The 12,703-nt window shown below is 46.9% G+C and overlaps 1 protein-coding gene across 1 annotated transcript in view; it reads left to right on the top strand.

Annotated features, from left to right (window-relative positions):
• Window positions 1-7,117: 7,117 nt before the first annotated feature.
• Window positions 7,118-12,703, top strand: part of LOC308457810 (uncharacterized protein) — a 238,705-nt gene continuing 233,119 nt past the window's right edge. The window contains exon 1 of the mRNA XM_080971981.1: window positions 7,118-7,181. The gene's annotated coding sequence lies outside the window, so the exon portion shown is untranslated. The remainder of the gene's footprint in view (window positions 7,182-12,703) is intronic.

The raw sequence follows: 12,703 nt of genomic DNA, 5'->3' as shown, positions 1-12,703 counted from the left end.
CTACCGTGCTCTGTCCTACTTAACATCGCTTATGGCCGCATCTCACCGATATGCCTTCATTAGAGCTAGGTTCAATGTTTTTCCAACAAACGTGCTGAGACATAGATTCACTAAGGGCCAAGTCCCTTCAATGTGTGCTTGTGAAATGAAAACATCTGAATCTCTACATCATGTTATGTTTATCTGCCCTATGTACAGTTCAGCTCGTGCTAGTATACTAAACTCCATAATCCAGCCTATGGCTGACAAACCAGTAGACCTACAGCTTGCCTGGGTTCTTCAAGATGTGGATCCTTATATTACCCTACAGGTTGCTAAATTCCTAACAGCCGTCCTCTCGTACAAGAGATGGAATGGAATGTTAGCTGATTATTGATAGTTATAAGAATTTTCGATAATGACATCAGATATTGATTTTAGCGTAGTGCCTAAATTTTTAATCTTAATCTTAAATTTTTCTTTTGAATTGCCAATATTTGTCCTTGTGAGCTGTGAATTGTGTTATATTACTTGTGGCTTGTACGAGACCGCTGTTTTATTTGATTTGTTTTGTGTGTTGTGCTTTATGATGGGTGTAAAGCCGAATAAACATTTTGATGATACCTTTAGGAGTCTCAAAGCGGCTAACATTCTCCTTTCCCTTCCTCCCCCACAACAACCACTCTGTAAGGTGAGTGAGGTTGAGAGACTTCAGAGAAGTGTGACTGGCCCAAGGTCACCCAGCAGCTGCATGTGGAGGAGCGGAGACACGAACCCGGTTCCCCAGATTACGAGTCCACCGCTCTTAACCACTACACCACCCTGGCTCCCGCTAAAGAGCGATTCAAGTGCAGGGGTTGCAAAGAAAACAGCCCCGGAGCCGAGACGCCCAAATTCATGGAGGACAAAGCTGTCAGCGGCAGCTAGCTATGCCGGCTCTGTTCTCCCTCCTCAGTCGGAGGCAGAATGAATCTGAAGATGACTTGCTGGGAATGTGGGGAGTGTGCTGCTTTTGAACACGGGTCCTGCTTCCCACGGGGGGTATCTTGTCTGGCCAAAGTGAGAACAGGAGTCAGAGTCAGTTGCGAGGACTGATGGTCCATGCCTTCCCACCCCTCTCTAAGGCTCCTCCTCTCCAGTTTGTTTAATAAAAAACATATTTATTGAGTTTTCACAATGACCGGTCCCCACATCAAATGGGGCCCCCTATTGCATGGTCCTGGACCCAAGTGTGGCTCCTGGTAGTATGGGTTGGCTTCGCTCTCCCCAGGCTGGATATCTGGAGGTCTCCGCCTACCTCAGCCAATCGCCCAATCCTGCCTGGGGAGGCGTTGCCAGGGGTTCGGCCAGGTAGGGGGAGGGACCACACAACAAAAGGTGAATCTTACCTGCGAAGCGTCAGTTGGCTCCAGATCTCCCACCCTGCCCTCCCTCATTTAAGCCTTATTTTGCAGGTTAACCTTTTCTCCACAGGTACGCGGGCGCTGCTATATCATGGTCGCTGTTGAAGGGCCGGGAAGGAATTCTCCTGCATTGGCAGGTTTTGCCTTTCCTGTAGCAAAACATCACAACTTTGGCGGTTTCAGGCCTCGGGCGGAATCCTTTAGTCTATCTTCCTAAATGGGGGGGGGGGGCGTAAAGCGGTGATCCACGCCCCCCTTGCGGTGGTGATCCCAGGGTTCCCCGTTAAGGGGGTCTTGACGGGAGGCATTGGCCATACGCTGAGAAGTTGTCATTGCTTTCCCCTGTGACGGCGGTGAAATGGGATACTATTTAATAGGATACTGTGTAAAATATAACAAGTATATTTTACTTTAGTGGTAAATTTAGGGGGGGGGTTGAGAACAATCAGAAGTCTATTTTAGGTCTTTTTTAAAAAAAATGTATTTTAAATTTTTCTGCGGGATGGGATGTGAATTGTAATGTGGTATATTGCTGTATATACATAGCGGGTGGCGCTGTGGGTTAAACCACAGAACCTAGGACTTGACGATCAGAAGGTCGGCGGTTCGAATCCCCGCGACGGGGTGAGCTCCCGTTGCTCGGTCCCTGCTCCTGCCCACCTAGCAGTTCAAAAGCACGTCAAAGTGCAAGTAGATAAATGGGTACTGCTCCCGCGGGAAGGTAAACGGCGTTTTCGTGTGCTGCTCTGGTTCGCCAGAAGTGGCTTAGTCATGCTGGCCACATGACCCGGAAGCTGTACGCCGGCTCCCTCGGCCAATAAAGCGAGATGAGCGCCAAAACCCCAGAGTCGGCCATGACTGGACCTTATGGTTAAGAACAGTTTCAGGTTAAGAACAGATCTCTGGAACGAATTAAGTACTTAACCTGAGGTACCACTGTATAGATAGCAAAAATGTATAAAAGCAGGTCAAACATATGCTGGAAATGTAAAGAAAAAGAAGGGACTTTTTATCATATGTGGTGGGAATGTAGAGAAGTTTTTTTAAAAAAGGGAAATACAGTGAATTGAAAAAAATGTTTCAAATGACATTTGTAAAAAAAAACAAACCAGAAGCGTTTTTGTTAGGGATTGTAGGACAAGTCCTGCCAAGAAAAACAAAGAATTTAATTATGTATGCTACAACAGCAGCAAGAGTCTTGATAGTACAAGGGAGGAAGAATGAGGAAATCCCAACGAATGAACAGTGGCAAGGAAAATTGATGAGCTATGCAGAGTTGGCTAAATTGACATATAAACTGCAGGACAAGGACAACTGTGACTTTAAGGAAGAATGGGAGCTTTTTACAAATTATCTAAAAAGACAACAGAATGAATTGGACTCCTTGGCAGGTTTTGAATAAACATACACAAATTTATTGGTAACACGATAGATAGATAGATAAGGTAAGGATACGTATAACTTTATAGCATGCAGAGAATAATATGTGCAGAGAAATCAGCTGATGGAAGTCCCTGGTGGGAGGGGGGAGGGAGAGATGGAAGGGGGCGTAGGGAGAAAGGGGGAAAGAATGTATGTGATTATACGATTTGATAATTTGTTATGCTGAAATTGCTTAATAAAAATATTTTTTTTAAAAGAGAGAGATCCAGCAGGGCTCAGCAAACAGAAGCAAGGGGTGGGAAATCTGAACTGAAAATAAAACCCATCTCAACATGGGGAAGGGGACATGGGCAGTTTGAGCTTCTCCTGTTTTTTCACAGCACCTGGGATGTCGCAGCCACTGGAGCACAGTGTCTTTTGCAGAAGGGATGGGTAGAAACACATTTTACCCCCTGCAAAGACGCCAGGTGGAAATGCCAGCAGCCTGGCCAGCTGGAAGCCAGATGTGCATGCCATGTTACTCGTGGGAGATCTCTTTTTGGAGTTGTGCTGTGCTGAAATCTGCCCTCCAGTTTCTAGAAAGTTTCCCACCGCAGCATAAGAATATAAGAGCTCCTACAGTGATGGAGATAGGGACGCGGGTGGCGCTGTGGGTTAAACCACAAAGCCTAGGACTTGCTGACCAGAAGGTCAGCAGTTCGAATCCCCGTGACGGAGTGAGCTCCTGTTGCTCAGTCCCAGCTCCTGCCCATCTAGCAGTTCGAAAGCATGTCAAAGTGCAAGTAGATAAATAGGTACCGCTCCAGCAGGAAGGTAAACGGTGTTTCCATGCGCTGCTCTGGTTTGCCAGAAGTGGCTTAGTCATGCTGACCACTTGACCCGGAAGCTGTACGCCGGCTCCCTCGGCCAGTAAAGCGAGATGAGCGCTGCAACTCCAGAGTCGTCCTCGACTGGACCTAATCGTCAGGGGTCCCTTTACCTTTACAGTGATGGAGAAATGCAATGACAAACCTAGACTGCATCTTAAACAGCAGAGATACCATCTTGCCGACAAAGGTCCGTATAGTTCAAGCTATGGTTTGCCCAGTAGTGATGTATGGAAGTGAGAGCTGGACCAGAAAGAAGGCTGATCGCCGAAGAATGGATGCTTTTAAATTCTGGTGCTGGAGGAGACTCTTGAGAGTCCCATGGACTGCAAGAAGATCAAACCGATCCATTCTGAAGGAAATCAACCCTGTGTGCTCAATGGAAGGACAGATCCTTCCATGTTTCAGCTTGTCAATATCCTTCTTAGATTGTGGTGCCCAGAACTGAACTCCAGGTGTGGTCCGACTGAGGCGGAATAGAGCGGTACCATCACTTCCCCTGGAAGTTGTAAAACTGCAAGGTTGGGAGGGACCTCGAATCATCTAGTCCAACCCTCTGCAATGCAGGAATCGCAATGCAAGAATCACAGCTCGCTTGGTTCGAGCACAGCTCAGGCTCCGGCTTCCAAAAGGAATCATAGAATCATAGAGTTGGAAGAGACCACAAGGGCCATCGAGTCCAACCCCCTGCCAAGCAGGAAACACCATCAGAGCACTCCTGACATATGGTTGTCAAGCCTCTGCTTAAAGACCTCCAAAGAAGGAGACTCCACCACACTCCTGGGCAGCAAATTCCACTGTCGAACAGCTCTTACTGTCAGGAAGTTCTTCCTAATGTTTAGGTGGAATCTTCTTTCTTGTAGTTTGGATCCATTGCTCCGTGTCCGCTTCTCTGGAGCAGCAGAAAACAACCTTTCTCCCTCCTCTATGTGACATCCTTTTATATATTTGAACATGGCTATCATATCACCCCTTAACCTCCTCTTCTCCAGGCTAAACATGCCCAGCTCCCTTAGCCGTTCCTCATAAGGCATCGTTTCCAGGCCTTTGACCATTTTGGTTGCCCTCCTCTGGACACGTTCCAGTTTGTCAGTGTCCTTCTTGAACTGTGGTGCCCAGAACTGGACACAGTACTCCAGGTGAGGTCTGACCAGAGCAGAATACAGTGGCACTATTACTTCCCTTGATCTAGATGCTTTTTTTTTTTTTTAAATAGAAGACCCTGCTCAACGCAATTCCTTAAAATGACATTTTGCCGCCATCCCAAACTTGTTTCTAGGTCAACGACAAACTCACAGAACTGTCTTGCTAATAATACACAAGCATCAATTATAGCCAAAGACACTATTATTCTAACTGCTTAAACAGATTATTTCCTCTCAAATCAAGTGTTCCCTGCCCTGGAAGGAAAAATAAAATTACGTAGGTTCTGGACAAAGTTGCTTAGAATTCTCCTCCTGAGTAGAATGTTGCCCATGGACCTTGGCCAAGTCAGCTGAAGTTCCAACCCCTGTTCTTCTGCCTGGGTGACATCACCAATCTTCTGGAGCTCAAGGTCCAAAATCCTTCCAGGTGATACTTTTAAGTTTTGGACGACATCATTGCCGCACGAGGGCCCACAAGCAACTTCAGCTGTATGCATTCCAAACAGATACTACAGGGCTGTCAAATTGCAGCAAGCTGGAAAAAATGGACAATGCTTACAAGGCGCCATTAACAGTCATCCTTGCACTTCCGATGATGCTCATGATAGCCAGGAAAATGGATGCATTCACAACTTTTCTAAAAAAGAAAAATAAGAAACCACCTTGGCTGCCTGCCAGTTCTCCTCCCTCTTGCACAAGGGAGAAGAAAAGCTGAGGCTTAAAGTTGTCAAAGGGGCTTGTCAAAGCAAAACGGAGAGTACCGAGATGTGGAGATAAACGGGGCTGCTGGAACATTTCTTGGTCCCATTCCAAGGGAAGCATTTTTCAAGCATTCGAGCAATCAGCCATGTTCGAAAGCAATCAAGAGAAGTCGGGGGACGGGGGGAGGACAGGCAGGAGATGGGCCAGCAAACAAAGGCGCTGGCGGGAAATTGCCGCCAAGAGCAAACGACTCTCCATCTTAACAAACTTGAGGTTTCGGAGAAAGGGAGTCTTGTTTGCCAGAAGGGCTGGATTCAAACATGCAACAAAATAGCCGGGCGTGAAGGAATTTGGAATGAGAGTAGGGAGTATGTAACATTTAAAAAAGCCTATAATTTTGAAAGATCTTCTCAAGTAGAAATATAGCGTTTCAAGGAAGAGGTTTAGACTAAAATCTCTCTCCCTGATGGGCTCACTTTCTGCTTGCAGGGAGGCTTAGGAAAGAACAGGAAGGAGCATTTGAAAATTCTCCACGTTACTGTGGTACACAGTCCACCCCATCATTGTGTTGTTGTTTAGTCGTGTCCGACTCTTCGTGACCCCATGGACCAGAGCATGCCAGGCACTCCTGTCTTCCACTGCCTCCCGCACTTTGGTCATACTCATGCTGGTAGCTTCGAGAACACTGTCCCACCATCTCGTCCTCAGTCGTCCCCTTCTCCTTGTGCCCTCCATCTTTCCCAACATCAGGGTCTTTTCCAGGGAGTCTTCTCTTCTCAGGAGGTGGCCAAAGTATTGGAGCCTCAGCTTCAGGATCTGTCCTTTCAGTGAGCACTCAGGGCTGATTTCCTTCAGAATGGATAGGTCTGATCTTCTTGCAGTCCATGGGACTTTCAAGAGTCTATTAATATTAATAATCTTAATAATATTATTATTGTTATTATTAAGGCCCGAACCAATGGATTCAAGTTCCAAGAAAGGAGATCCGACTAAACATCAGGGAGAATTTTCTGATAGCAGGAGCTGTTCGGCTCCCTTGGAACGTGGCGGACGCACCTTCATAGGAGGTTTTTAAGCAGAGGTTGGACGGCCTTCGGTCGGGAATTCTTTAGCTGCATTGCAAGGGGTTGGACTAGATGACCTCTGGTGTTCCCTTCCAGCGCTGTGATTCACCCTCCCTCCCTCCCTCTTTCCCTGTCCCTCAGGTGTTTGATGGCTGCTCCGTTGGGGGGGCTGTTCTTGCTGAGGAATTCCACAAGCCGACTGTTATGGATGTGTTTTGCCCATGAGGTATATAGGGGGGGCCTTGCCTCCCTCTCACATTCCTTATTGCAAGCATCACAAGGAGAAATGGGACCACTGCAAAAAAAAAGCCTGCCTGACAGCCAGGAATCAAAGAATAAGCCCCATGGCAGCCCCTCCTCCTCCTCCCTCACAACTTTCCCCCAACTCTCTGCTCAGAGTTTGGGGGTCTTTTTTTCGCTCTTCTTGCTGACACGGGAACTACAGCCGCTTGGCGATTCTTGCAGGAACAGCCTGGTCTGCCTGCAGCTTGGATGGTGTTTTGTTATTGAAAAAGACCCAGTTGGAGAGAGGATCGAGCCCTTGGCCTCTGGGACAGACGAGGCCGCTGGACAAAGTTTTGCTGTTCATAGTGTTTTATTGCTACAGCGGCTAAGGATGCGCCCACAAGCTCAGAGCAGGTAAGTGGTGCTCATATCGCCTTTAGCAGAGCTCAGGGTTGGGTGGTTTCTTTTTCGACTCACTCCCAGCGAAGCAAATTGCCGCATTTTAGAAGTAGGAATTGGGGACGGGGGGTAGAAAATTGTTTCAGCGTGCTTTCAAAGGAAAGCCTACTTAATTCACACTATGCGAGCCAAAACACGCCGTGCTTTGACATTCGCATTTCTCCAGATTTTGCAGTGCCGTTCTCCAGCTAAGTAAGGTGTACAAAAATGCATGTAACAGGGTAAAGAATGCATAGAAATTCATATAATCGTGAAAAGAAGATAGCGAAAATGCGTCTTGTTAGGGGAAAGGGCTTTGCAGAAATGTGTGCGTTATGCAAAATTCTGCGTACAGAAATGTGAATGTTAGGATAAATTCACAACAAAATGCTGGCGAATTTCCATGATGAGTTGATGGTTGTTGTTGTTTTAAAAAATTCAAACTGGTGTGGAAATGTGGAGGACTGATAGGACAAATGAGAAACTCGGAGGAACAAAAATCTACAGATTCACCAAGGACTAAAGGCAAGTTCTTATTAGCCCCTATTTGTTTCACTAGGGAGTTATGCACAGGGTTAAATCTCCTGTTGAAATCTGGGCGGCTTAAACACTGTAATTCTACACAGGGGAAGCAAGTCCACATTGTCACTGAATGGACTTTTGTCACTTGCTATCTTCTGGAACCTTCTGCATCTCTCCTCAGAAGTACACCCTACTGTGTTGAAAGGGGTTTGCTCGCTTGTTAAGCTACAGGGTTTCCCCCTGAAAGTGCAAGACTTTGGCGGGATTTTGTTGTTGGCTGTTTGTGTTATCCTATGCAAAGCATCCTGATTGGTGCCAGTTGGTGGCGATGATGATGATGATGATGATAATGATAATAATGATCATAATTTATTATTTATACCTCGCCCATCTGGCTGGGTGGCTTCCAACAAAATATTAAAATACAACAGTCCGTCAAACATTAAAAGCTTCCCTAAACAAGGCTGCCTTCAGATGTCTTCTAAAAGTCTGGTAGTTGTTCTTATCTTTGACGTCTGGTGGGAGGGCGTTCCACAGGGCGGGTGCCACTACCAAGAAGGCCCTCTGCCTGGTTCCCTGTAACTTGGTTTCTCGCAGTGAGGGAACCACCAGAAGGCCCTCAGCGCTGGACCTCAGTGTCCGGGCAGAACGATGGGGGTGGAGACGCTCCTTCAGGTATACTGGACCAAGGCCGTTTAGGGCTTTAAAGGTCAGCACCAACACTTTGAATTGTGATTGGAAACGTCCTGGGAGCCAATGTAGTTTAACAGATGAATCTTGGATACGATGGAGATGTAAAAGATTTGGATTATTATAAAAGATGCAGGAGGAAATAGCTAACAAGAGGACCCATAAAGGGGAGGAGGGAACTCCAGGAGATTTTTTTGGAATCTTGTGTTTATGTTGTATGTTGGATATGTGATTGTAAAACTGTAATATGAAAAATGAAAAGAAAAAAAAAGAATTCCAAAGCTGTGGATTTTCACAGGACATGAAATTGCTTTACTGAAACTTGCACACACACACATACATAAATATCCCTGTGCACAGAGGAATGTTGGATATCTGCCCAATTCAAGATCTGGGTGGGATGAGAGGAAGAGCCTTCTGGATAACCTTCCTTGACTTTGCTGCTCGCAGGCGTCTGGGTCATTAGTATGCAAATAAAGTCAGGGTTGGGCCAAGAATGTAGACCCGTCTTCCCAAACCTCACACACCTTGTCTGGGTACAGCCCAATTCCACCTGCTGCAAATTGGGAATGTTCTGTTGCTGGGCTCACACAGACATCCCCAAATGCTGAATGTTGGGGAAGATAACAAGAAAGTACAACTTCACACAGCAGTTAGTTAACCTGCGGAACTCCCTCCCACAGGAGACAGGCATGGTCATCAACCTAGATGGCTTTAAAAGAGGATGAGGGAAATTCATGGAGGATAAGGCTATCAAGGAACATAAGGACATAAGTAGAACCTGCTGGATGAGGCCAGTGGCCCGTTTGGTCCAGCGTCCTCTACTCACAGTGGCCAACCAGATGCCCCAATGGGAAACCCGCAAGAAGGATTCGAAGGATGCCCTCTCCCCTCACTCCATGGTCTCCAGCAAGTGGTCTAGAAAGGGCTGATGGGAGTTGTAGTCCAAAACATCTGAGGGGGGCATTCAGGTAGGCAAAGGTAGGCCTACAGAGCTTGATTCTCCTCCTTGATCTTATGAAGAAATGCAGAGTGGGCGCTTTCTCGTGAGTAGGGGATGTGGGAGAATGAAAACAGACAAAGTAATAATAATAATAATAATAATAATAATAATAATAAATTTTATTTATATCCCACCCTCCCTGGCCAGAGCTGGGCTCAGGGCGGCTAACACCAGTAAAATTACAGTAACTGGGGGGGAAACCCAGTTTAAAATAAAGGTTAAAACGCAATTTAAAATGCAGCCTCATTTTAAAAGTAGCCCATAGATCAAAACCATAAGGGGAGGGAAACATAAGGGTCAGACTGAGTCCAAACCAAAGGCCAGGCGGAACAGCTCTGTCTTGCATGCCCTGCGGAAAGATGTCAAGTCCCGCAGGGCCCTAGTCTCTTGTGACAGAGCGTTCCACCAAGTCGGGGCCAGTACTGAAAAGGCACTGGCCCTAATTGAGACCAATCTAACCACCTTGCTACCTGGGACCTCCAAAATGTGGAGTGGAAATTGCCTTTTCTGCTTATTTGTCTTGTGTCCGGAACAGAAATTAATCCAGTAAATACGACCAGTTGCTTTCAAGATAGGTGGTTGATGGCATCACAAAGCCCTGCCTTTCATAGTGTTTATTTTGCATTGAAATGACCGAGAATAACATAAGGACAACGTAATTGACGTAACTTGTTGTTGGCATCCATCTGTCTCGAGACACAACGGAGTGTGCCTCTGGTGCATTAGCCGCACCAAAGTGACCTCCCTGGGCAGTGTGTCTGGAGGTCCTGGGCTGAATGGTCTCTTTAAATTTGAAGATGTGTATTTCTTTAAAGGCCAGAGCAAACAACGTGACCTAGTTTTACAGCTGTGAAGCACTATAGCAGGTGCTGTTAAAGTAAAGGTAAAGGTAAAGGGACCCCTGACCATTAGGTCCAGTCTCTGGGGTTGCGGCGCTCATCTCGCTTTATTGGCTGAGGGAGCCAGCGTACAGCTTCCGGGTCATGTGGCCAGCATGACTAAGCCGCTTCTGGCGAACCAGAGCAGTGCACGGAAACGCCGTTTACCTTCCCACCGGAGCGATGCCTATTTATCTACTTGCACTGGCGTGCTTTCGAACTGCTAGGTTGTCAGGAGCAGGGACCGAGCAACGGGAGCTCACCCCGTCACGGGGATTTGAACCGCCGACCTTCTGATCGGCAAGCCCTAGGCTCTGTGGTTTCTTGCATCCATACAGTCAACCCAACATCCCCAGCAATGCCAAGCAGTGCATTTTAGCGTGTGCCAAGGAGAGGGCCTCTTTAAAAGCTCTTCCTTCAGCTGTTCTGTGCTGCCAACTAGGGCATATCTCCCAGGATGGGGGAGAAGTGAGTGTGGGCACCCCGTCCCCGAAATCTGGATTCTCGCCCTGTCTGTTTGAGAGCTGTGTTGCTAATTTCCTCCAGCCTCGCTTTCCAAAGATGTCTTTCCAAGATTCTGCCCTGGCTTGTTCCAGCTGTTTAGCCTGGACGGGTGCCAGAAGTCATTCTTCTCCAGATAAAACAGCAGAAAGGGCTCTTTGTGCATTTCAATGGCATATTAAGAAAAGGTGAGATCGGTCTTTCCAAAGCTGAAAACACTCTCATTCAAGGCACATTCAACAGAGCCCAGGCTTAATCCCCTGCCTGGCAATCAGCAAAAGGGGACAAATTTATGAATGGCCGATGCAGCTTTCTGCAGAACCCCGTATTTTGCTCCATATCGACACGGCTGGCACTGGGAGAGAAAGCCTTAAGTGGAAACATCTGGGGAATGGCATCCTCAAGAGCCGTTTGCTAATGTGAGAAGTGGGTTGCTGATTGAATAGAGGCCCCCCGGATTTGTTAGATTGGAAACAAATTTGAAAATGAATCAAAGTTGGGGTGGAGGCTGTGATCGCAGCTTGCAGCGTTGTATGGGTGTGGAAAGAAATGCGTAGGAAAAGAAAACTGAACGCTGCTTTGGCCAATACAAGTTTCAGGTGTGCAAGGCAGCTGGGGGGGACGGACGGATGTACGGGGGACTGGACGATGATGACTGAGCAGAAATGCCCCCTTGTCACTTAATTAGGCAGTCATTAAGTTGGGGAAGGGGTTTCAGGAGGTGAATAAAAAGTGGGATGAAAGCTGTCACGCTGGTGCTCTTGGCAAGTGGCTGCAGATCACACACACACACACACACACACACACACACTGCCGCTGTGGTACAGAATAATAGAATTGTAGAATGGGAAGGGACCCTCCCAGGTCATCTAGTCCAACCCCCTGCAGTGCAGGAATTGCAATTCCTGACAGGTGGCCATCCAACCTCTGTTTAAATGCCCCCATTGAAGGACCACCTTCCATGGGAGTCCGTTCCACTGTCAAATTGTCTGAAATTAGCTTCTTCTTTCTCGGAATCTGCTTTCTTTTAATTCGAATCCATTGGTTTGGTTCGTCCCCTCTGGAGCAGCAGAAAACAAGCTCGCTCCATCTTTCCTTGGACAACCCTTGAGATATTTTAAGATGGCTCTCCTATCTCCTCTCAGTCTTCTGTTTTCCAGGCTTAACATACCCAACTCCTTCAACCGTTCCTCATAAGGCATGGTTTTCAGACCCTTGGTCATCTTGGTTGCTCCCCTCTGCACACATTCCAGCTTGTCAACGTGCTCCTTAAATTGTGGCACCCAGAACTGGACACAGTATTCCAGATGGGATCTGACCATGGCAGAATACCATCACTTCCTTGATTGGGACTCTACAGTTCTGTTGATGCAGCCTAGAACAGCATTAGCTATTTTTGCTGCTGCATCACACTGTTGACTCATGTTCAGATTGTGGTCTACTAAGACCCCAAGATCCTTTTCACATGTACTGCTGGCAAGCCAGGTGCCCCCGCTCCCAATTATTTATATTTGTACAGCTTGTTCTTCCTGCCTAAGTGCAGAACCTGACATTTGACCCAACTGAATTTCATTATGTTAGTTCTGGTCCAGCTGTCCTGTCTCTTAAGGTCATCTGGAATCTTGATTCTGTCTTTTGAGGTTTTAGCTGCCCCTCCCTGGTTTGTTGTCACCTGCAGATTTGATGAGCAAGCCTTCAGTTCCTTCATCCAAGTCGTTTATGAAGATGTTGCATAAGGACCAATGAGCTCAGCTTCTCTTTGAAAGACTGGTGAGATTCATTGTTCCAGTTGGGCAGGGGTTCTTCCAGGCTTGACTGAAATGCTAATCTGAAATCGTTTCCTTCTTCTTCTAAACTTGGACCAAAGAGTTGTTTCGGTGGTGGTGTGCTTTTGCATTCAGGCG

This window comes from Podarcis pityusensis (genome assembly GCF_964106645.2).
Source record: "Podarcis pityusensis genome assembly, chromosome: 10".
Lineage (NCBI taxonomy): Eukaryota > Metazoa > Chordata > Lepidosauria > Squamata > Lacertidae > Podarcis > Podarcis pityusensis.
Note: the sequence above shows the minus strand (reverse complement) of the source record. Positions and strands in the feature narration are given on the sequence as shown.